Raw genomic sequence first — 18,588 nt, 5'->3', positions numbered from 1 at the left:
TTGGACTTATAGAGATTCGTCTACTTTTGACTACCGAGTGCTGGGATTAAAGACATGTACCACTATGTCCAGGATCCTTCATGGTTTCTGCTCCAAAGTTCCTGTTGAATTCCTGCCCTGACTTCCCTCAGCGATGGACTATGAACTGTAAGCTGAAATAAGTCATTTCCTCCCCTAAGTGACATTTGGTTCGAGTGGTAATCACAGCAGCAGAGATGAAACTAGAAAATCATTAAAATTAGAAACTCTAAAGAAAGGTTAAATAGGAAATAAGAAATAAGTCAGACAGACAGGTGTAAGTGTGTTTATGAAAATACATGCATGGGTGCGCATCTCTACACACACACACACACACACACACACACACACAAAGAGAGAGAGAGAGAAAAGGGGGGGAGGGAGGGAGGGTGAGTTAGGAAGACTGAAGACCGTGCTGAGGAACAATGAGAAAGCAGCTGAAGATAAAATGGAGACCAATATCTAACATGGGCACAATAAAACTGGGAAGTTATAAAGGTAGAACAGACTAGAAACAGTCAAGCATGAGCACTTGACCCAAACTCACTTACATGAATTCAGAAATAGGTAAAACTACATTGTCAGAGGAGTTGTTGCCTCTAACAAACAAGGGAGGGTTCCAATTGGGAGGAGGCATAGGGTATACCAGGAATGTTCCCTATCTTCATGGATGTATCAGAAAACTGAGCTGAGAGTCTGTGCTTCTTACAATGCAAAAATCTCAAGGTATTTTTATAAGAATGCATGCATATCTGTGTATATACACATATATATGAAAAAAGCAAACAGAGGAAAGGAAAATTCTATAAAGGAAAATCTGTAAAATCTATGAATCTATTACATATATAAAATACATAAAGAATCTACAGAGGAATTAGCAGCCTTTTTTTGGTCAGAAACAAACAGTTCTGATTACAATTAAATAGTGATGTAAAGTTCCAGGAAAAATAAACACCAAGTCAGCATGCTTCTCTAGCAGAGTAGGATTAATGAATGCAGGTGACTGAAGACATTTTTCAGACCATGATGGAAACAACCTCTAACCTAAGTGCTTCAGCAGCTGTACAGTGGTAAATCTGTGCAGCTAGACTGATGGACCACACTAACATTCACTATCAAAACTCGGCACTTTAAAAATGAAGTAGATGGCCATGCAGGCACACGCAGAGACATGCAAAGATACAGGACAATGTCCTTGTCTGTACTGCTGCTGTTTGAAACAGCATAAATGAGAAATGACCTCAGTACTCAGCAGTAAGGGAATTCATTTGAGCTACGATACCAAGTAAACATTTTTCTGTAGGAGGCAGATTTTTCTACCATTACCAGCTGCAGAACCTCAGTGTGTAGTAGCAATGCATTTGAATTGCTCAATTACTTCATCTCAGGGAAGGAGCCAGTGAATAAGTAGGGACATGAAACATGATTTCACAATTGCCCAGTAAAACAGCACAGTGAAGAACAATGGGGAATGACTTCTACCATTTGTACAAAAACAAATCAAGACAAAAGAATTCATCACCTAACTGTTGTATATTCTTGAAGCTGGTCAAGATGGCTCCATTGATACATGGGTTGTGGATAATTTATAAACATATTAAAGACATTTCACTGAATGCCTTCCATATCTTTTGAGTTGTATGCCATCTGAATATGTTGTGTAAGATAAACAATAAAACGAGACAAGTGTTGTTTAGGTGGAGGCTGGAGATACTAACTTTGCCATGGTTATGCAAGAATAGATGTTAAGACTTAAAGAGGCCGGGTGTTGGAGGAGTACACCTTTAATCCCAGCACTCGGGAGGCAGAGGCAGAGGCAGGGGGATCTCTGTGAGTTTGAGGTCAGGCACTCTACAGAGCGAGTGCCAGGATAGGCTCCAAAGCTACAGAGAGAAACCCTGTCTCGAAACCCCCCCCCCAAAAAAAAGACTTACAGAGGTTTTGAGCTGATGACCCAATAGATAGAGTGTTGCCTTGCAAACATAAAGACCTGAGTTTGATTCTCCAAAAAAAAACATGTAAAAAATGACCAGTGTTTGTAACCCCATCAGGGGATGTGTAGGCAGAACCAGACAGATCCCTGAGGCTCAATAGCTGGTCATCAGCCTAGCCTACCTGACAAGCCCCAGGCCAGTAAGAGACTCTTGTCTCAAAAACAAGGTGGATGACACCAGAAGATTGACAGCTGAGATTGTCCTCTGGCCTCTACATACGCGATCACACATGTGCGTGCATGCATACACACATATAACCCTGCACAAACACTCACAGAGACAAAAGACATAACAACTACCAAAAGAATTGAACTTCCATGTGTAAATAAAATGGTGCGGAAAACTAAGATTGGTACAAAAGTCCTCTTGAGCATCTGTCTGTATATATATGATTACACTTTGGGAATGTGGTAGGTCCTCTGATGTTTCATGTGTTTGAATACCTGATTCCAAGCTAGTGGCCCTGTTTTGGGAGTCTGTGGAGCCTTTGGGACATATAGCCTGAGAGGGTTTGCTAGAAGCTGGCCTTGAAGTTGATAGCCCAGCTCTGAATCTGGCCCAGTTGAATCTGTTTGCTGATCTGCTGATCTGACAGCGAGTGATAAAGCTACAACCACAGGTTCCTGTCACCAAGCACGTGTCGATCCAGCTGCCAAGTCTTCTGCATCATGAGGGACCCTGCCCTCTGTGAGTCAAAATAACCCTTTTGTCCTTAAGTACCTTAGCTGATTTATAAACATATTAAAAGCATGTCTATTCTGTGAACTATATTTCTATATAATTTGCTCCCTTTTCTACGGCATTGTTAACTTCATTTTTATATATTTATCTTATGTATATGGATGCATTTCCTACATGTATGTCTGTGTACCGTGTGTGTGCGTGCGTGTGTGTGTGTGCGTGTGTGTGTGTGTGTGTGTGTGTGTGTGTGTGTGTGTGTGTGTGTGTGTGTGTGTTGTCCATAGAGCCTAGAAGAGGGCACCAGAGCCCCTGGAGCTATTTGTAAACTTCTATGTGGGTGCTGGGATGAAACTCAGGTCTTCTGGAAGGGCTGTCACTGCTCTTAACCACTGAGCCATCTTTTTATCCCCGTATTGTTATTTTTTTGTCATCATATATAGGAGATCATTTTTACATTAGTGTGGTAAGAGTTTACCCATGACACAAGTTGCAAATGCTTTTCTCTAGTTTGCTGCAGAAGATTTTATATAAGATAGACAAAATGTTCAATTATTTTTGTTATAATGTGAGTCCTTTTCCACTCCAAGACTTCATGAGAATTACTACATATTTTCTCCTACTGTTTCCTGGAGGTCCCATAAGAATATAATTACCCCAGGCAAACTTTGATGTGTTCATGAGTAACAATAATGGGTATATCCATAGCCAGCCAGCAAGCCTAATGTGAGTTCTACAAGAGGTATTATATTTCTACAGAAAATCCAATTTCCCCTTAATTATTGATTAGTATTCTATGTAGTCAAAGCAATTTAAAAATGCCCTTAATGATGGTTTGAAAACATCATTTTATCCCATATCCCATTACAGAGAGTACACTGGCGTTTTGAGATATCTAGAAATGTGTCTGATATCACACATTCATAGTGGAGTTACAACTGAAATCCAGACAGTCTGGATGTGGCACCCCAAACCCTAGCTTCTACAGGTATGGTTAGCACAACCTAAAGTTAGTGACTATTTTTCCCAGCTTTAGTAAGTATATTAGTCAGGATTCTTCAGAGTAACAGAACTTATACAATCTCTATATATGGAAAGTGGGGTTATTAGAATGACTTACAGGCTATGATCTGACTAATCCAACAATGGCTGCCTATGCATGGAAGGGACAAGAATCCAGTAATTGTTCAGTCCATGAGTCTTGGCGGATCTTCAGTATATACCAGAATCCCAAAGAAGTAGGTTCTAATGCCAGTGAAGGAACGGACTTGCAAGCAAGGTAAGGGCAAGCAGGATGAAAAGCCAAAGTTTCCTTCTCCCAGGTCCTTACATAGACTTCCATCAGAAGGTGTGGCCCAGATTAGAGACAGGTCTCCCCACCTACAAAGATCTGGATTAAAGGTATGTCTTCCTATCCCGATTAAAAGTGGATCTTCCCACTTCAAATTAAGCAAAAATACCTCATAGGTGTGTCCCATTTTTGGTTTTAGTTAATTCCAGATGTAGTCAAGTTGATAACCAAGAATAGCCATCAAATTAAGAAAACTGGCAAATACAATTTTATAAATTTAAATGTCATATATTTAAAACTTGTGCCTCGCATATCTTTAATCCTGTATTAGGAAGGCAGAGGCAGCTGGCTCTCTCTGAGTTTGAGCCCTGCCTGGTCTTATAGTGAGTTCCGGGCCAACCAGAGATACATAGTAAGACCTTGTCTTAAACCATATCTGCACCACTCAAAAATTGCATAATTTTCAATGGAATGATTTGACATATGTAAGTACTATGACATGATCACCACAATCATTTTAGTTTGCTCTCTATCAGGTTACTTGGTCACCATTCTTGATATGAGGTAATAAAAAAATACAAAGTCTATTTTTTTTTAGTATTGTTCAATTTTATAAAAAGCAGAGTTGTTAACTGCAGCCTTCATGAAAGTTTATACCCTTGAACATCTTCACAATTCCTTCACTCCCAACGTTTTATATAAGTTTGATAATTTTTCACATGGTGGCTCTCATGTAGTATATGTATTTCTTCATCAGCATCTGGTTAGTATCACTTATCATAATGGCAGGTGGATCTCTGTGAGTTTGAGGCCAACCTGGTCTACAGAGCGAATTCTAGGATAGCCAGGTCTACATAGAAAAACCCTGTCCTGAAAAGCCCCCAAATAAATAAATAAATAAATAAATAAATAAATAAATAAATAAAACATTTGGGTACAGGTACCTATTTCCCTTCCTTCAGCTATGCCCCCAGAAGCAGCATTACCGGGTCACAGGTTAGTCTGTGTTTAGAGAAACCTACATGACAGTTTTCTATCGTGGCTGTGCTAACTAACATCCCCACCAACAATGAGTCAGATTCCCTTTTCTCCTTGCCTCATCAATCCTTTTTCTGGTCTTTCTCCTCCTCTTCCTCTTTCTCCTCCTCCTGCTCCTCCTCCCCCTCCTCCTCCTCCTCTTATTCTTGATACTGTTATTGTCATCATCATTAAAAGATTTATTTTAATTTTAATCAAGTGTTTGTGCCTGTCATGTATGTGGATAACCTCTGAGGCCTGAGGTGGCAGATCCCCTGCAGCCGTAGTTATAGATAGTTGTGAGCCACCTGACATGGGTGCTGAGATTTGAACTTAGGTCCTTCTGGGAGAGAAATACACTTTTAGAGTCCCTTAATATTGTTTTCATTTTAAGTGTATGTATGCTTTGTCTGCATATATGTCTGGAGCCTGAGGAGGCCAGAAGAGGGCATTGATTGCCTGGAAGTGGAGTTATAGACAGTTGTGAGATGCTTTGTAGGTTCTGGTAATCAAACCCGGCTCCTCTGGAGGAGCAGTCAGTGCTCTTAACCACTGAGCCATCTCTCCAGCTCTTCTCTTGCCTTTTTGATATTCACCATTCTAACAGGTGCCAGGGATGTACTATATAGTTTTGTTTTGCATTTCTCTGATAATTTATGAGTCTGAATACACACACACTTAATTTCTCTCTCTCTCTCTCTCTCTCTCTCTCTCTGTGTGTGTGTCTGTCTGTCTCTGTCTTTCTCTCTCTCTCAATGCCCTCATCCCTTTGCATATTTTACATTCAGATAGTGTCATATTCCATTATAGTTTCCATTACTGGATGTAAATGTTGTCCATGAGTTCAGCGAGCCAACTTCATCTACAAGGCCAGGACACTCAACACGTATGTGCCCAAACATACATATATCACACATGCACACAGCACACAGCACACACACACACACACACACACACACACACACACACTTATATACAAAAGTGAGACAAGCCCATCTTTACTTAAGTCTCTTTGTGCCTTATCAGCAGACACTGGGGTTACAGCTGTGGGTCTCAAAACAGAGAACAAATCCTCTGAAGGAAGGACTCACCTTTCCTGTGACTTCTGACTCTACCACTCAAGCCAAGCCTTTGCCAAAGCTTTCTGTTAGTAGATTCTCATATCTTGTTCATATGTTTCTTTTGCTGATCCTCACAACAGCGAATTCATTCAGTTTTTTTTCTAGGACACTTATACAATCAACCAGTTAAAAGGAATCACTGAGAACCTAGAGGGTGTGGGGGCTGGAGAGGCAGCTTAGAGCAACTGGGTTGGATTTCCAGCTGACAACATCTGTATCTCCAGTTCCAGGGAAAATTCGATGCCCCTTTCTGATCTCTACAGAAAATGAGCACATGTGGTTCACAGATACACATACAGGTAAACATCCATACACATAAAAGTGGTTAAATCATAAAAAAAGAAAAAGTTATAGGGGAATGACAAATTATCTTCTCTGAAGAAATGAAACCCAGCAGAGATTTCTAAATGCACTTCATTATGGTAGATGTTTAATTACTAAGCCTGTTTGAGACAGTCCATTGGTTCTTTCTGTTCCTTCTATAAGAAGCCTCTTTCCATCAATTTACATGCAATAGAAGTCTGTCTATTACATCCATTGTGTGGCATATGGCACTGGACATGTTGATTCATTCCTGTGTGTGTGTGTGTGTGTAGTATTTATATGCATGTATATGTATGTAGGCACATGTGTACATGTGTCGGGTCCATAGACACCAGAGGTTGATATCCATTTTCCTCCACGATCACTCTCTTCCTTTTTGGAGGGATAAGGTATCTTACTGAACCCAGAGTTCACCAATTTGGATGGATTGGCTGGCCACTGAGCTTCCAGATCCTCCTACCTGTCAACACTGGGATTACAAATAGGATCATGCCTTGCTTTTACGTGGATGCTGGGGATTTGAACTTAGATCATCACACTTAGATAGCAAATATTTTACCCACTGAGCTATCCGCCCTGTCCATCAGCCTTTCTTTTTAACTGAATTCTATTGCCATTTACCTAGTCACCTTTTAATAAAGTTTATCTATTATTACTGTTGTGTGTTTGCATGAGTTATATGGAGTCATACGACACAAGATCAGGGGACAACTTTTATGGTCAGTTCGCTTCTTCTACCTTTACATGGGTACCAAGCTTGTGTGGCAAGTGCTTTTATAGACCAAGTCATCACACTGGCCCAAGCTTTGTAACTATGAGCCAATCTTACCCTCTAACCCTTCATCCCCATGGAGCATTTGCTGTAGAATAATAAATACTCTGTGCTCTCTGAATATGTATTACTCTCATCAGTTAATAAAGAAGTTGACAGGCCTGTAGCTGGACAGGAAGTATAGGCAGGACAGCCAGAAACAGAGGACTCTGGAAAGAAGAAGGCAGAGTGAGAGACACCAGACAGCTACTGAGCAAGCAAGACGTGTAGAAAATGAGATAACAAGCCATGAAGCAAAGAATAAGTAGAAATATGGGTTAATTTAAATGTAAAAGTTAGCTAGTAACAAGTCTGAGCTATTGACTGAGCATTTATAATTCATATTCAGTCAGGACTGGGTGGCTGGGACAGGAAACATTTTTTTGCAAGCATTCTTGCCAGATCATCAAATCTGGATCCTCATGTTTCTTAATCTGATGGCACTGGTTGACAGGAAATACAGCACACAGAAGAACAAGCCAAATACACCGTAAGCAAGCAGCCAATGGAATCCAAACTGTGGGTTTGAAATAACAAAGTACAAGAAAAAAATGTAAACAGGATGAAGAATTTCTATATTGAATGAACTTTAGGAGGCTGATCAACCAAATGCAATGTGTGGAACCCTGATTCAGCAATAAGACAAATGGGGAAAGCCCACACTGACTGGGTCATAACTAAGAAGTGTCTTAGATTGGGTTTCTGTTTCTGTGAAGAGACACCATAACCATGGCAACTCTTACAAAGGAAAACATTTAATTGGAGCTGGCCTACAGTTCAGAGGTTTAGTCCATTATTTTCTTGGCAGGAGTCATGGGAGTGTGCAGGCATACATGGTAATGGAGAAGGAGCTGAAAGTTCTATGTCTTTATCCTCAGGCAACAGAAAGAGACTGTGTACCACACTGAGCTTAGCTTGAGCATGTAAGACCTCCAAGTCCACCACCACAGTAATATACTTCCTCCAACAAGGCCACACCTACTCCAGCAAGGCCACAACTCTTAATAGTTTCACTCCCTATGGCCAAGCATCCAAACACATGAGTCTATGGCGGCCATTACTATTCAAACCAACACACACACACACACACAAGTCCTTTTCTCTTACAGACCCACACTAAAGTATTTCGAGGTACAATGACAGGTCCAGGATTTGCTTCTGAAACAGTCTGTGGTAAAATAGGGAACACGGGAACAACAGAGGTCACAAGACTGACCATGCCTGATGTCAGGGTATGGGTGCTATTATTTTGGTTTAAAATTCTCCACAGTATAAAATATAAAGTGCATTTTCACAGAAAGAAAAGACAGGTGGAGCTGAGCCCCTCAAACCACTGATGGCTCTGGCCAGGGGTCTGTGCACAGAGTAACTTGGAGGGGAAGGACAGTGGGGAAGTGCAGAGGGAAAACTGATTCGTGACTAGGATATTTTTGTTTCAGTTTGACATCTAGTGGAAAGTCCAAATAAGAAAGTGCTGACACCAATATCAGCACTTGATAAGGGTATTTGAAACCTTAGAGCAATTATAGCCAGAAGCATCCAGGGGTTTTCAGAAGACAAAGAGCAGTGAAGGGCCAGAAAGAGAAATAGAGGAAGCCATACGAGTCCCAAGCCCACAGACTAACCTCAGCTTGTGGCCACATTTGACTGTTGATATATTAAACCCAGGACCATATCAGAAATGGCCCTATAGTCCGATCATAACAACTAGGGATTTTTTTAAAAGTCTTCTTTTTCCAGTGAAGGTGGACAGTGTATGGGACATTGATTTAAATGATAACCAGGCTTGTCCACCTCTGTAACTTTCAACCATAACTTCCCTTTGGAAATTGCACAATGCTATGTTGCAATGGTTTCAACAGCCAGTTAAGACCTACACAGCTGGCTCTTGGGTTGGGTGCTCAACTCCATTCTGCCATGGGATGTGGCCAGATGCTAAAGAGGCTTCCCTAGCCCCTCAACATTTGTTCTTCAAATTTTAACCAAGGAACAAGGGAACAGGTGGAAAGGGCACATTCCCTGATTCTATTCTCCACCCTCGTGACTATGCCTGGATCACAATGGGGTTTCTTATGCCTCTAACTTGCATGTAGGCAGTCAGCATGCATTGTTTCCATGGAGCAGTCTGTAGACATGATGCCATTTCCAACTTTGATTCTCACCTGGTGTGCTGGGTATGTGGCTGTCAACTTGGGAATTAACTAAAAACCCAAGCATCCGGGTACACTTGTGAGGGACTTTGAGTTAACTGGATGATTTGAAGTGGGAAGACCCACCCTAAGTCTGGGCCATACCTTCTCATGGCAGCCTGTATAAAGGATGAAGAAGACTTGGCTTCATTCTCACTGGCAAGTTCACATATCCTGTTGCTGACGAATTCTTCCACTGGAATTAGAGCCATTTCTTTGGGATCCTGAAGTATACTAAATACCACTGGAGACATCCAGCCTTGTGGGCTGAACAGCTACTGGATTCTTGGACTTTCTGTTGGGAGACTAATTCACAGGCCATGGAGTGTCTGATGTTTGGGTTGAACCTAGTTCCTTGTGCATGTTAGCTAAGCACTCTACACACAGAGCTGCATTCCTAGACCTAATGTCTTTCCTTTAATGGTTGAATTACTGTCTATTCTGGTAGTAGGATGAGAACAAAGAGGTGTAGAGATGGCTCACCAGTTATGAGCTTTTGCAGAGGATCTGGGTTTGGTTCCTAGCATCTACATCATGGCTCATAACAATCTGAAACTCCATTTTCAGAGGATGTGACATCCTGTGCTCTGTGCACACATGATGCACACACATACATATAGACAAATATTCATATACAAAAATAAAACTAAGTAAAACATTTGTTAAAAAAGAATGGAACAAAGGAGCAGAGTCACTTTGTTTTAAACATAAATGCTACATATCTGGACTTGACAATTTTGATAGAGCCAAGTTTCAAAATCGGGTCTCACGTGAAACAAAGGAATGACCTCTGAGTCCTATAGTGCAAATTCTTCTCTCTCTCACACACACAGTGTAATAAAATTCAAAACCAACCTTATCTCCTCTCCTGGAATCATAGATTACATTATGCCCACTATTGGTGTGGTACAGTCTGCTTTGGACAAATATGTGACATGTGTCCATCATAATAGAATCTAACAAAGGACTTTCATTGTCCTAAAGCCCTCTGACCTTTGCCTGTTCATTCCTCCCTCAAAGCCAATGCCTAGAAACCACTGTTTCTATAATTTGGGTGCTAATGACTGTAAACTCATCAGTCATAACACACACACACACACACACACACACACACACACACACACACACACTCACTCACACACTCTAGTGAAAGATATTAAGCATAGAACTAGGTGTGGGGGGCAGGAGTCTAGGCACACTGTCGTATGCTTGTCTCAATTTTACTGTGAAATGAAAACTGCCCTAAAAAAGACTTAAAAAAAAAAAGACAAAATCAAAGCTTTGTGAGCTTAAGCAACCTGCCCAAGGTTACTGAGCTAACTCATAGTAAGCCAAGGTGGAAATGCAGGAACCCTGTTCCAAACTGTGTGCATCATGTGGTGTTGTTACCATATATTCTGTAGTAACGGGGAGGAAAGAAACACCATAGCATGCTGTTTCTTAGAAATTCAGGTGAGAAACAGTTGACCTGAACGAGGGGTTGCTCATGGACCCCAGACTGATAGCTGGGAAACCAGCATAGGACTGTTCCAGACCCCTTGAAAGAGGATGTCAGTTTGGAGGTCTGGTTAACCTATGGGGCCTCTGGTAGTGGATCAGTATTTATCCCTAGTACACGAAAGGACTTTGGGAGCCCACTCCACACAGAGGGATACTCTCTCAGCCTAGACACATGGGGGAAGGTCTAGGTCCTGCTGCAAATGATATGACAGACTTTGAAGATCCCCCATGGAAGGCCTCACCCTCTCTGGGGAGCAGAAAGGGATGAGATAGGGGGTCAGCGGGGGGGGGGGGGGCAGGGGAGAAGGGGAGGGAGAAGGAACTAGGATTGACATGTAAAGGAAGCTTGTTTCTAATTTAAATTTAAAAAATGGGCCGGGCGGTGGTGGTGCACGCCTTTAATCCCAGCACTCAGGAGGCAGAGGCAGGCGGATCTCTGTGAGTTCGAGGCCGGGCTGGACCGACAGCCTCCAAAACAATACAGAGAAACCCTGTCTCGTAAAAACAAAACAAAAAAAAATTTAAAAATGGAAAAAAAAGAAGAAATCCAGGGGGGGGGAGTCAGTTGTTCATAGAGGCAGAGGTGTGCGTACACCTGGAAGTTTCCTCTGCGTGGCTTTCACCATCTCCAAATCTTTTTTTTTTTTTTGGTTTTTTCGAGACAGGGTTTCTCTGTGTAGTTTTGGAGGCTGTCCTGGCACTCGCTCTATAGACCAGGCTGGCCTCGAACTCACAGAGATCCGCCTGCCTCTGCCTCCCGAGTGCTGGGATTAAAGGCGTGCGCCACCAACGCCCAGCATCACCATCTCCAAATCTTGTCTGCATCTTTGCTGATGCTGAACTCCAGGTTTGAGAGATTCTGTCTTCAGATGTTACTCCTTCCCCAAGAATTCCCTGCCTGTGACATTCCTCTGAGCAGACAGAAGCCTTCCCCAGGCTTCTATGAAGAAACCCTACGACAGCAGTGTAGAGCAGAGTGACCATCAGCCCTCCACTAGACCGTGAACCCCACCACAACACGGCTGGGTCTCTACCACCTTAGTACTCCAGACAGACTCTGGTGTGGTTCACCACACACAGAACAATTGATAGAAGGGTTAAGTTATTCCTCAAGGACCTACTGCCTCAGGACCAAAAGCTGCATTACATTATGCTAGAGGAAATCACATAAAAAGCTATGTTTCGAGTTGAAAAGTCTTAGTTGTTTGGCTTTCATGATTAGGTTTTGCCTGGCCTCCCTATTAACCTCTGGGGACGGGACCTCATGCAAGAAATGGGAGTGGTCCTCACCACCCAGGCACCCAAGTCCAAAAGCAGGGGCCCCCAGATGACGCAAGGGAGGGGCTGGAGCCCGGGGAGGGAACTAGGTAAACTAGAACAGGGAGAGGTTTGCCCTGTGGCATCCCTCCCTTTGGAGAACAGGGCCCCAGGGGATAGGAAGGGTTTTGGCCATTTTTGATGAGGGTCACTGTTGCGCCACCAGCCCCCATACCCATCACATGGCTATCAGATGATCCGGTGTGGGTGGAACAGTGGCCCTTACCAGCGGAGAAACTAAGGGCGGCTCACCAGCTAGTTCAAGAACAATTGGAGGCAGGTCATCTGGTTCCTTCCACGTCCCCTTGGAATACCCCTATATTTGTAATAAAAAAATCTTCAGGGAAATGGAGGTTACTACAAGACTTGAGGGCCGTGAATGCGACCATGCAGCCTATGGGGGCTCTGCAGCCTGGCTTGCCCGTGCCTGTGGCCATTCCTAGAGACTGGCATTTGATTGCCATTGACTTGAAGGATTGCTTCTTTTCTATTCCCTTGCATTCTCAAGATAGTCCTCGGTTTGCGTTTAGCCTTCCTTCGATTAACTTTAGGGAGCCTGCCCTTCGCTTCCAATGGGTGGTGCTCCCCCAAGGGATGGCTAATAGTCCAACTATATGCCAGATTTATGTAGCTGCCTGTTTAGATCCCCTCAGACGTAAGTTCCCTGACCTTTACATTATCCACTACATGGATGATATTCTTTTGGCCGCGGCCGAAGAAAGACAATGTTACATAGCCTTTGCAGAGCTACAGGAGCTTCTGGAGGCCCGAGGATTTATTTTGGCTCCGGAAAAGATCCAAAAGAGACCCCCTTATACTTATTTGGGTCATCAAATTCAACAAACTGGCCTCCGGCCACAAAGACTCCAGATCGATTGTTCAAATTTAAAAACTCTTCATGATTGGCAGAGATTTTTGGGAGAGGTGCAATGGTTTCGTCCTTCTCTTTCTATTAAAACAGGGGCTCTTAAAGCGCTTTATGATATTCTTCCTGGGGATCCTGCTCCAACTTCCCTAGACAGATTACCCCAGAGGCCAGGGAAGCCCTACAATTGTTGTTAAGAAGTATAGAGCAAGCCCACCTTCGGCGTATAGATTATGGGCAGCCCCTTGTTCTGGTTGTAGTGTCATCTAGCTTTTTGCCCACTGCCGTGTTTTGGCAGACTGGTCCTATTTATTGGGTACATTTGTCAGCCTCCCCTAAGAAGGTAGTGACCCCTTACTATGATCTCATTTTACAATTGTTGTGGAAGGCGCACAAGTTTAGCATTCAAACCTTTGGAAAGAGTCCTGATAAAATTATCCTTCCTTATGGTAAGGAGGAGGTGGAACATCTACAGATCTTCCATGATGGGTGGACCCTGTTTATTACATCTACAGGCGCTCAGTTTGATAATCAATATCCCAACAGCCCCTTGATGTCTTTTTTCAAACAACACCCTGTGATCTTTCCCAAGATTTTAAAGGAGAACCCTCTAGTTGGAGCTCGCTCAGTCTTTACAGACGGCTCCTCCAAGGGTTTCGCGGTGGTGGTTTCTTCTCAGGTGCAGAAGAGGGTACCCATAGGGCAGATGTCAGCACAAGCCGCTGAGTTGTTTGCTTGCTTGATGGCTTTCCAAATGTTTGAGGGAGAGCCCTTTAATTTATATACTGATAGTGTTTATGTTGCCAACATTGTTAGACCTTTAGAAACTTCTCCATATGTTCTTCCAACCTCCCAGGTTCGTTCCTTATTAGTTCAGCTCCAACATCTTATTTGGCAGCGCATCCACCCTGCTTATGTGGGATTTATTCGTGCACATACTAACCTTCCAGGGCCCCTTGCCCAGGGCAATCAAATTGCTGACTCCTTGACCTGCCCTAGGATCTTATTTACTCAGGAGCAGCTTGCCCACCAGCTCCATGAGAGGTATCATCTAAATGCCCGCTCCATTAAATTTCACACTGGGTGCCCCTTATCCATAACGACACAGATTACCTCTCAGTGCCCTGACTGTGCCCCTTATCATAATTCTCCCAATGAGGGGGTAAATCCCCGGGGCCTCAGGGCCAACCATCTCTGGCAAATGGATGTCACTCACCTGCCGCAGGCAGGGAAATTAAAATACATGCATGTCTCGGTAGATACGTATTCTAAACTGATTTTTGCCTCTCTTCACTCAGGAGAGAAAATTAAAGATGTTATTTCTCATTGCCTGCAGGCCTTTGCCTACATGGGCGTACCCGATGCCCTAAAAACGGACAATGGCCCTGCCTATGCCAGCAATCGCTTTGCTGCCTTTTGCAGGGAACATCACATTGTCCATTCTTTTGGTATTCCTCACAACCCCACGGGACAGGCTATTGTGGAGCGCACCCATGCCACTCTCAAACAGTATTTTAAGAAAATAAAAAAGGGGGAGTATGTTACCTCCCCCAATATTCAGTTATCTACCATACTTTACATTTTTAATTTTTTGACCATAGACCGTAATAATTTGTCTGCTATGGAGAGACATTGGAACAAACCCTCCCAGTCCTTGGGATGGGTCAGATGGAAGGACTTAATTACAGGAAAATGGCAGCCACCCACCCCCCTATTAGCTAGGGTCCGAGGGGCTGTTTGTGTTTTCCCTCCAGGAAGTGAGAAGCCTATTTGGGTCCCCGAACGGTGCATCAGGCATGTCGACCCCAATACTACTCCGGATACTAGGAATGCTCACCATGATAAAGATGATCCAACCATTGCTGAACACTCAGGTAAGGGAAATATGGGCGTTGGTGAGTATTCCCCCCCATGTTGATGCCAGTTAGTCATTCCAGCTCCCTGTTCATCAAATTTTATAACACCAATAATACATTGGGAGCGGCTGCCGCCAATGAGATTAAAAAGTCAGAAACTAGACATTCTGAGTTTCCCCCTCCTAAGCCTGATACCAGGGTCAGAAAGTAGGGGAATCCAAGAGATTGCCAGCGGCATACGCCTTTAATACCAGCGGCATACGCCTTTAATCCCAACACGCCTTTATGATGGAACATCCTGGGTTGAAAGTTGGATTGAAAATGGGTGAATAGCTGGGCGTTGGCAGCACACGCCTTTAATCCCAGTACTCGGGAGACACAGGCAGGCAGATCTCTTGAGTTCAAGGCCAGCCTGGTTTACAGAGCAAGTTCCAAGACAGCCTCCAAATAATACAGAAAAAAAAAATTGGTAACAAGCTGGGCGGTGGTGGCACATGCCTTTAATCCCAGCACTTGGGAGGCAGAGGCAGGCAGATCTCTGTGAGTTCGAGGCCAGGCTGGACTGACAGCCTCAAACAATACAGAGAAACCCTGACTTAAAAAAAATGGGTGAAAAAAAATTTTGTAACAGTAAAGAGGTACTGGTATTAAGTAAAGAAAAATAAAAAGACAAAGGTATATACAATGGAAAAATTTTGTTTACATTTAAGTTCTATTTTGTGAGTCATCTCTAAAAACTTTTGGCCAAAAGCTTGGCCTCTCTACCTTGCATCTACAGTTACAAGGAGTAGGTACAGCTGTACCCCATGACTGTAGCTCAAATGGAGGAATGATAAAGAACATACAGGACTTTTTAACCCTTTTAGTTCAAGGATTGGCTGGAGTTGTTCTTTTACATAAATTTCAATTAAGGAAGCTTCATTGCAACAGACTAATCATGACCTAGGGAAAAAGGATGACTAAAAGATGCATGTATGTTCTGAATGTATGGTGTGGCCACACCGGTATGTATGAAATGTGATTGTGAATGCATGAGTGTGAACTGCTTATATGATTAAAAGGATACTTAAATCCCTTCAAAAATAGTTAAGAAGCTACCTAGATTGCTTTAAATATAGACAAAAGGAACATCCAGCCAGTCAATGTTTTTACAGAAAAATTTAAGATGCAAATGAGGCCTTGTCAGCTAGTGAGAGCTCTACAGGTTAGATTGGGAAAGACTGCTCACAGACTTCAAATAATTTTCACAAGTTATTTGGACACATTATAGTTTACAAACTTTGAGTGATTTTCAGAAGTTTTGGGGAAATATTTAATGGATATGTCCTTTTTAATGGTCATCTACAAATAATCTAAATTTACCTAGATAGTCAACCAAGGAGGGTAGACAAATCCTTCTACTATTATGGTCCAGCTTCAACAGTTCAAAAAAAACCTTTTTTTTAGAAAATAAAAAAGGGGGAATAATGTCCCCAGTCCCCACATGACTCATCAAATAATACACTCCTCATTTAAAAATTTTATAATGTGAATGCCAGTGAGCTTCAGACAGATTCTGGCATGATGGAACTTGAGCAACCATTGCTCAGGTCAAATGGAGACATCCATGCACTAAACAGTGGAGAAGACCCTAATTTGGGGTCGAGGGCATGTTTGTGTTTTCTTGTAGGAAAAGAATAAAAGCTTCAGCATGGAGCAGAGAAAAACTGGACCTGAGACCATGGGAGCCTACCTAAGCCAGTTTGAGTGAGATCTCCTAAATCAGTGTTCCTGACCCTTGCTGTCCTCGTATCTAGAGCCTAAGAAAGAAAGAAAACAGTCGGTTCGAGATTTCCAGTTTCTCAACAGACCTGCTGCATCAACCTTCCGGACCCATGAGTTTTCATCGTGAAGCCAATAGAGAAAAAAGGACCCATTTAAAACATTTGGACATTCGTATGGACTGTGATGAGGGGCAAAAGCCTCTTTTCAGTAATTGAACAGGACATGGTCACTTGAAATATCAGACTTGATGGTTCCTGTTTCTGGAATCACGACTAGGCCAGTGTATTTTTCTAGAGAGATGCAACTTGTCCTAATGCGACAAAAAGGAGACTTTGACTCAAGTCGCATAATCAGCTGGCGTTAAATCAACAAACTGCATCACCACAGGAACAAATTGGTGCTCTGTGGATAGTGCAACAAGCCTATTGTTCATATTTTTTATAATGCTACATGTGTAACATCAATGATTGTACCTAATGTATCTGTGCAAGTGCACTTTCTAAATGCTTTCCTGAGCAGATCTTGGAACAATTGTAAACTTCATCAAATTGTAAATGTAAATCACATGCGGGTTACCCTTGTAACAGAATGTAAATCACGTGTGGGTTACCCTTGTAACAGACGAAGGCTGGTAGAATGTTATGGCCCAGATCTGGTGATGGGTACGGTGATGGAGAGGCGCTATGTCAATGGGGGTCCTGGAAATGGTGGCAGTGGTGGTAGGCATTCTGGCTTTATGCCGGGCTCAAAGGTGCCTTGTTCCAGAGGCAAGAGATCCGTAACCAAGTATTGCTTAGCCTAGCCCATGGCAATCCCGATAGCCATGAAGGTTGGTTACAGATGATTTAAAGTTGGGGTGCTCTGATGACGGGCCACCTGTGGGGAAGACCCCTCCCGCCTAAGACAGGGGTTCAAGGTCCCCCAAGGATGGGAAAGGGAGGGTGACCCTACTTGACCTAAGCCAGGAGTGCCTCATTTAAAAATAAAAAGGGGTGAATTGTGGGAACACCAGACCTTGAGCAGAGACCCACTTCCCCTTCTGCCTGGGAGTAGGCAGCTGTAAGACAATGTTTACTAAAAACAATACAATGCCTGGGGGCATTAAGTTCCTGGAAAAGGCCTGCCGGCAGAAACCACCCTGAGCTCGACCTTGTCCAAAGACTAACTGCCTCTTCTGCCACGCCCAGATCAGTTTCTGGGGTCAGAGCAGAACCAGCCAGGGTAGAGGAGGGAGCAGAAGCTTCTCTGGTGGGAGCCTTTCTTAGGAAGTTTTCTTGAACCTTTTTGGGGCCTGCTTAAAGTTTTCTTTACATCATTGAACAAGTCTCTGTGTTGTCAATCCCTGACACCCTCCGCACGTGTTCTCGGACACAGGCCGCGCAGCAGACGCGACAAACGAATACACAGTTGTCTTGGGGTTTCTATTGCTGTAAAGCAACACCATGTCCACGGGAACTCTTATAAGGAAAACCTGTAATTGGGGTGGCTTGCTTACAATTCAAAAGTTCAGTCCATTATCATCATAGCAGGAAGTATGGTGGCCTGTAGGCAGACACAGAGTTGGAAAAGCAGCTGAGAGTCCTACATCTTGCAGGCAACAGGAAATAGTCTGAACACTGGGCCATATTTTGAGCAAAAGAGACCTCAAAGCCCATCCCAACAGTAACACACTTTCTCCAACAAGGCTATACCTACTTCAACAAAGCTACACTTCCTTTGGGAATTTTCTTTCAAACTCAGGATCCTATGCGGGACCATGGCTCAGGAACACAGGTTCATGTTATGCCAATACCATGTTCCAACATGAAATTGGTTACAAGGGCTTTTATTCGTTACAGAACAG

The sequence above is a fragment of the Mesocricetus auratus genome, unplaced genomic scaffold (genome assembly GCF_017639785.1).
Source record: "Mesocricetus auratus isolate SY011 unplaced genomic scaffold, BCM_Maur_2.0 Super-Scaffold_100006, whole genome shotgun sequence".
Taxonomy (NCBI): Eukaryota; Metazoa; Chordata; class Mammalia; order Rodentia; family Cricetidae; genus Mesocricetus; species Mesocricetus auratus.
Note: the sequence above shows the minus strand (reverse complement) of the source record.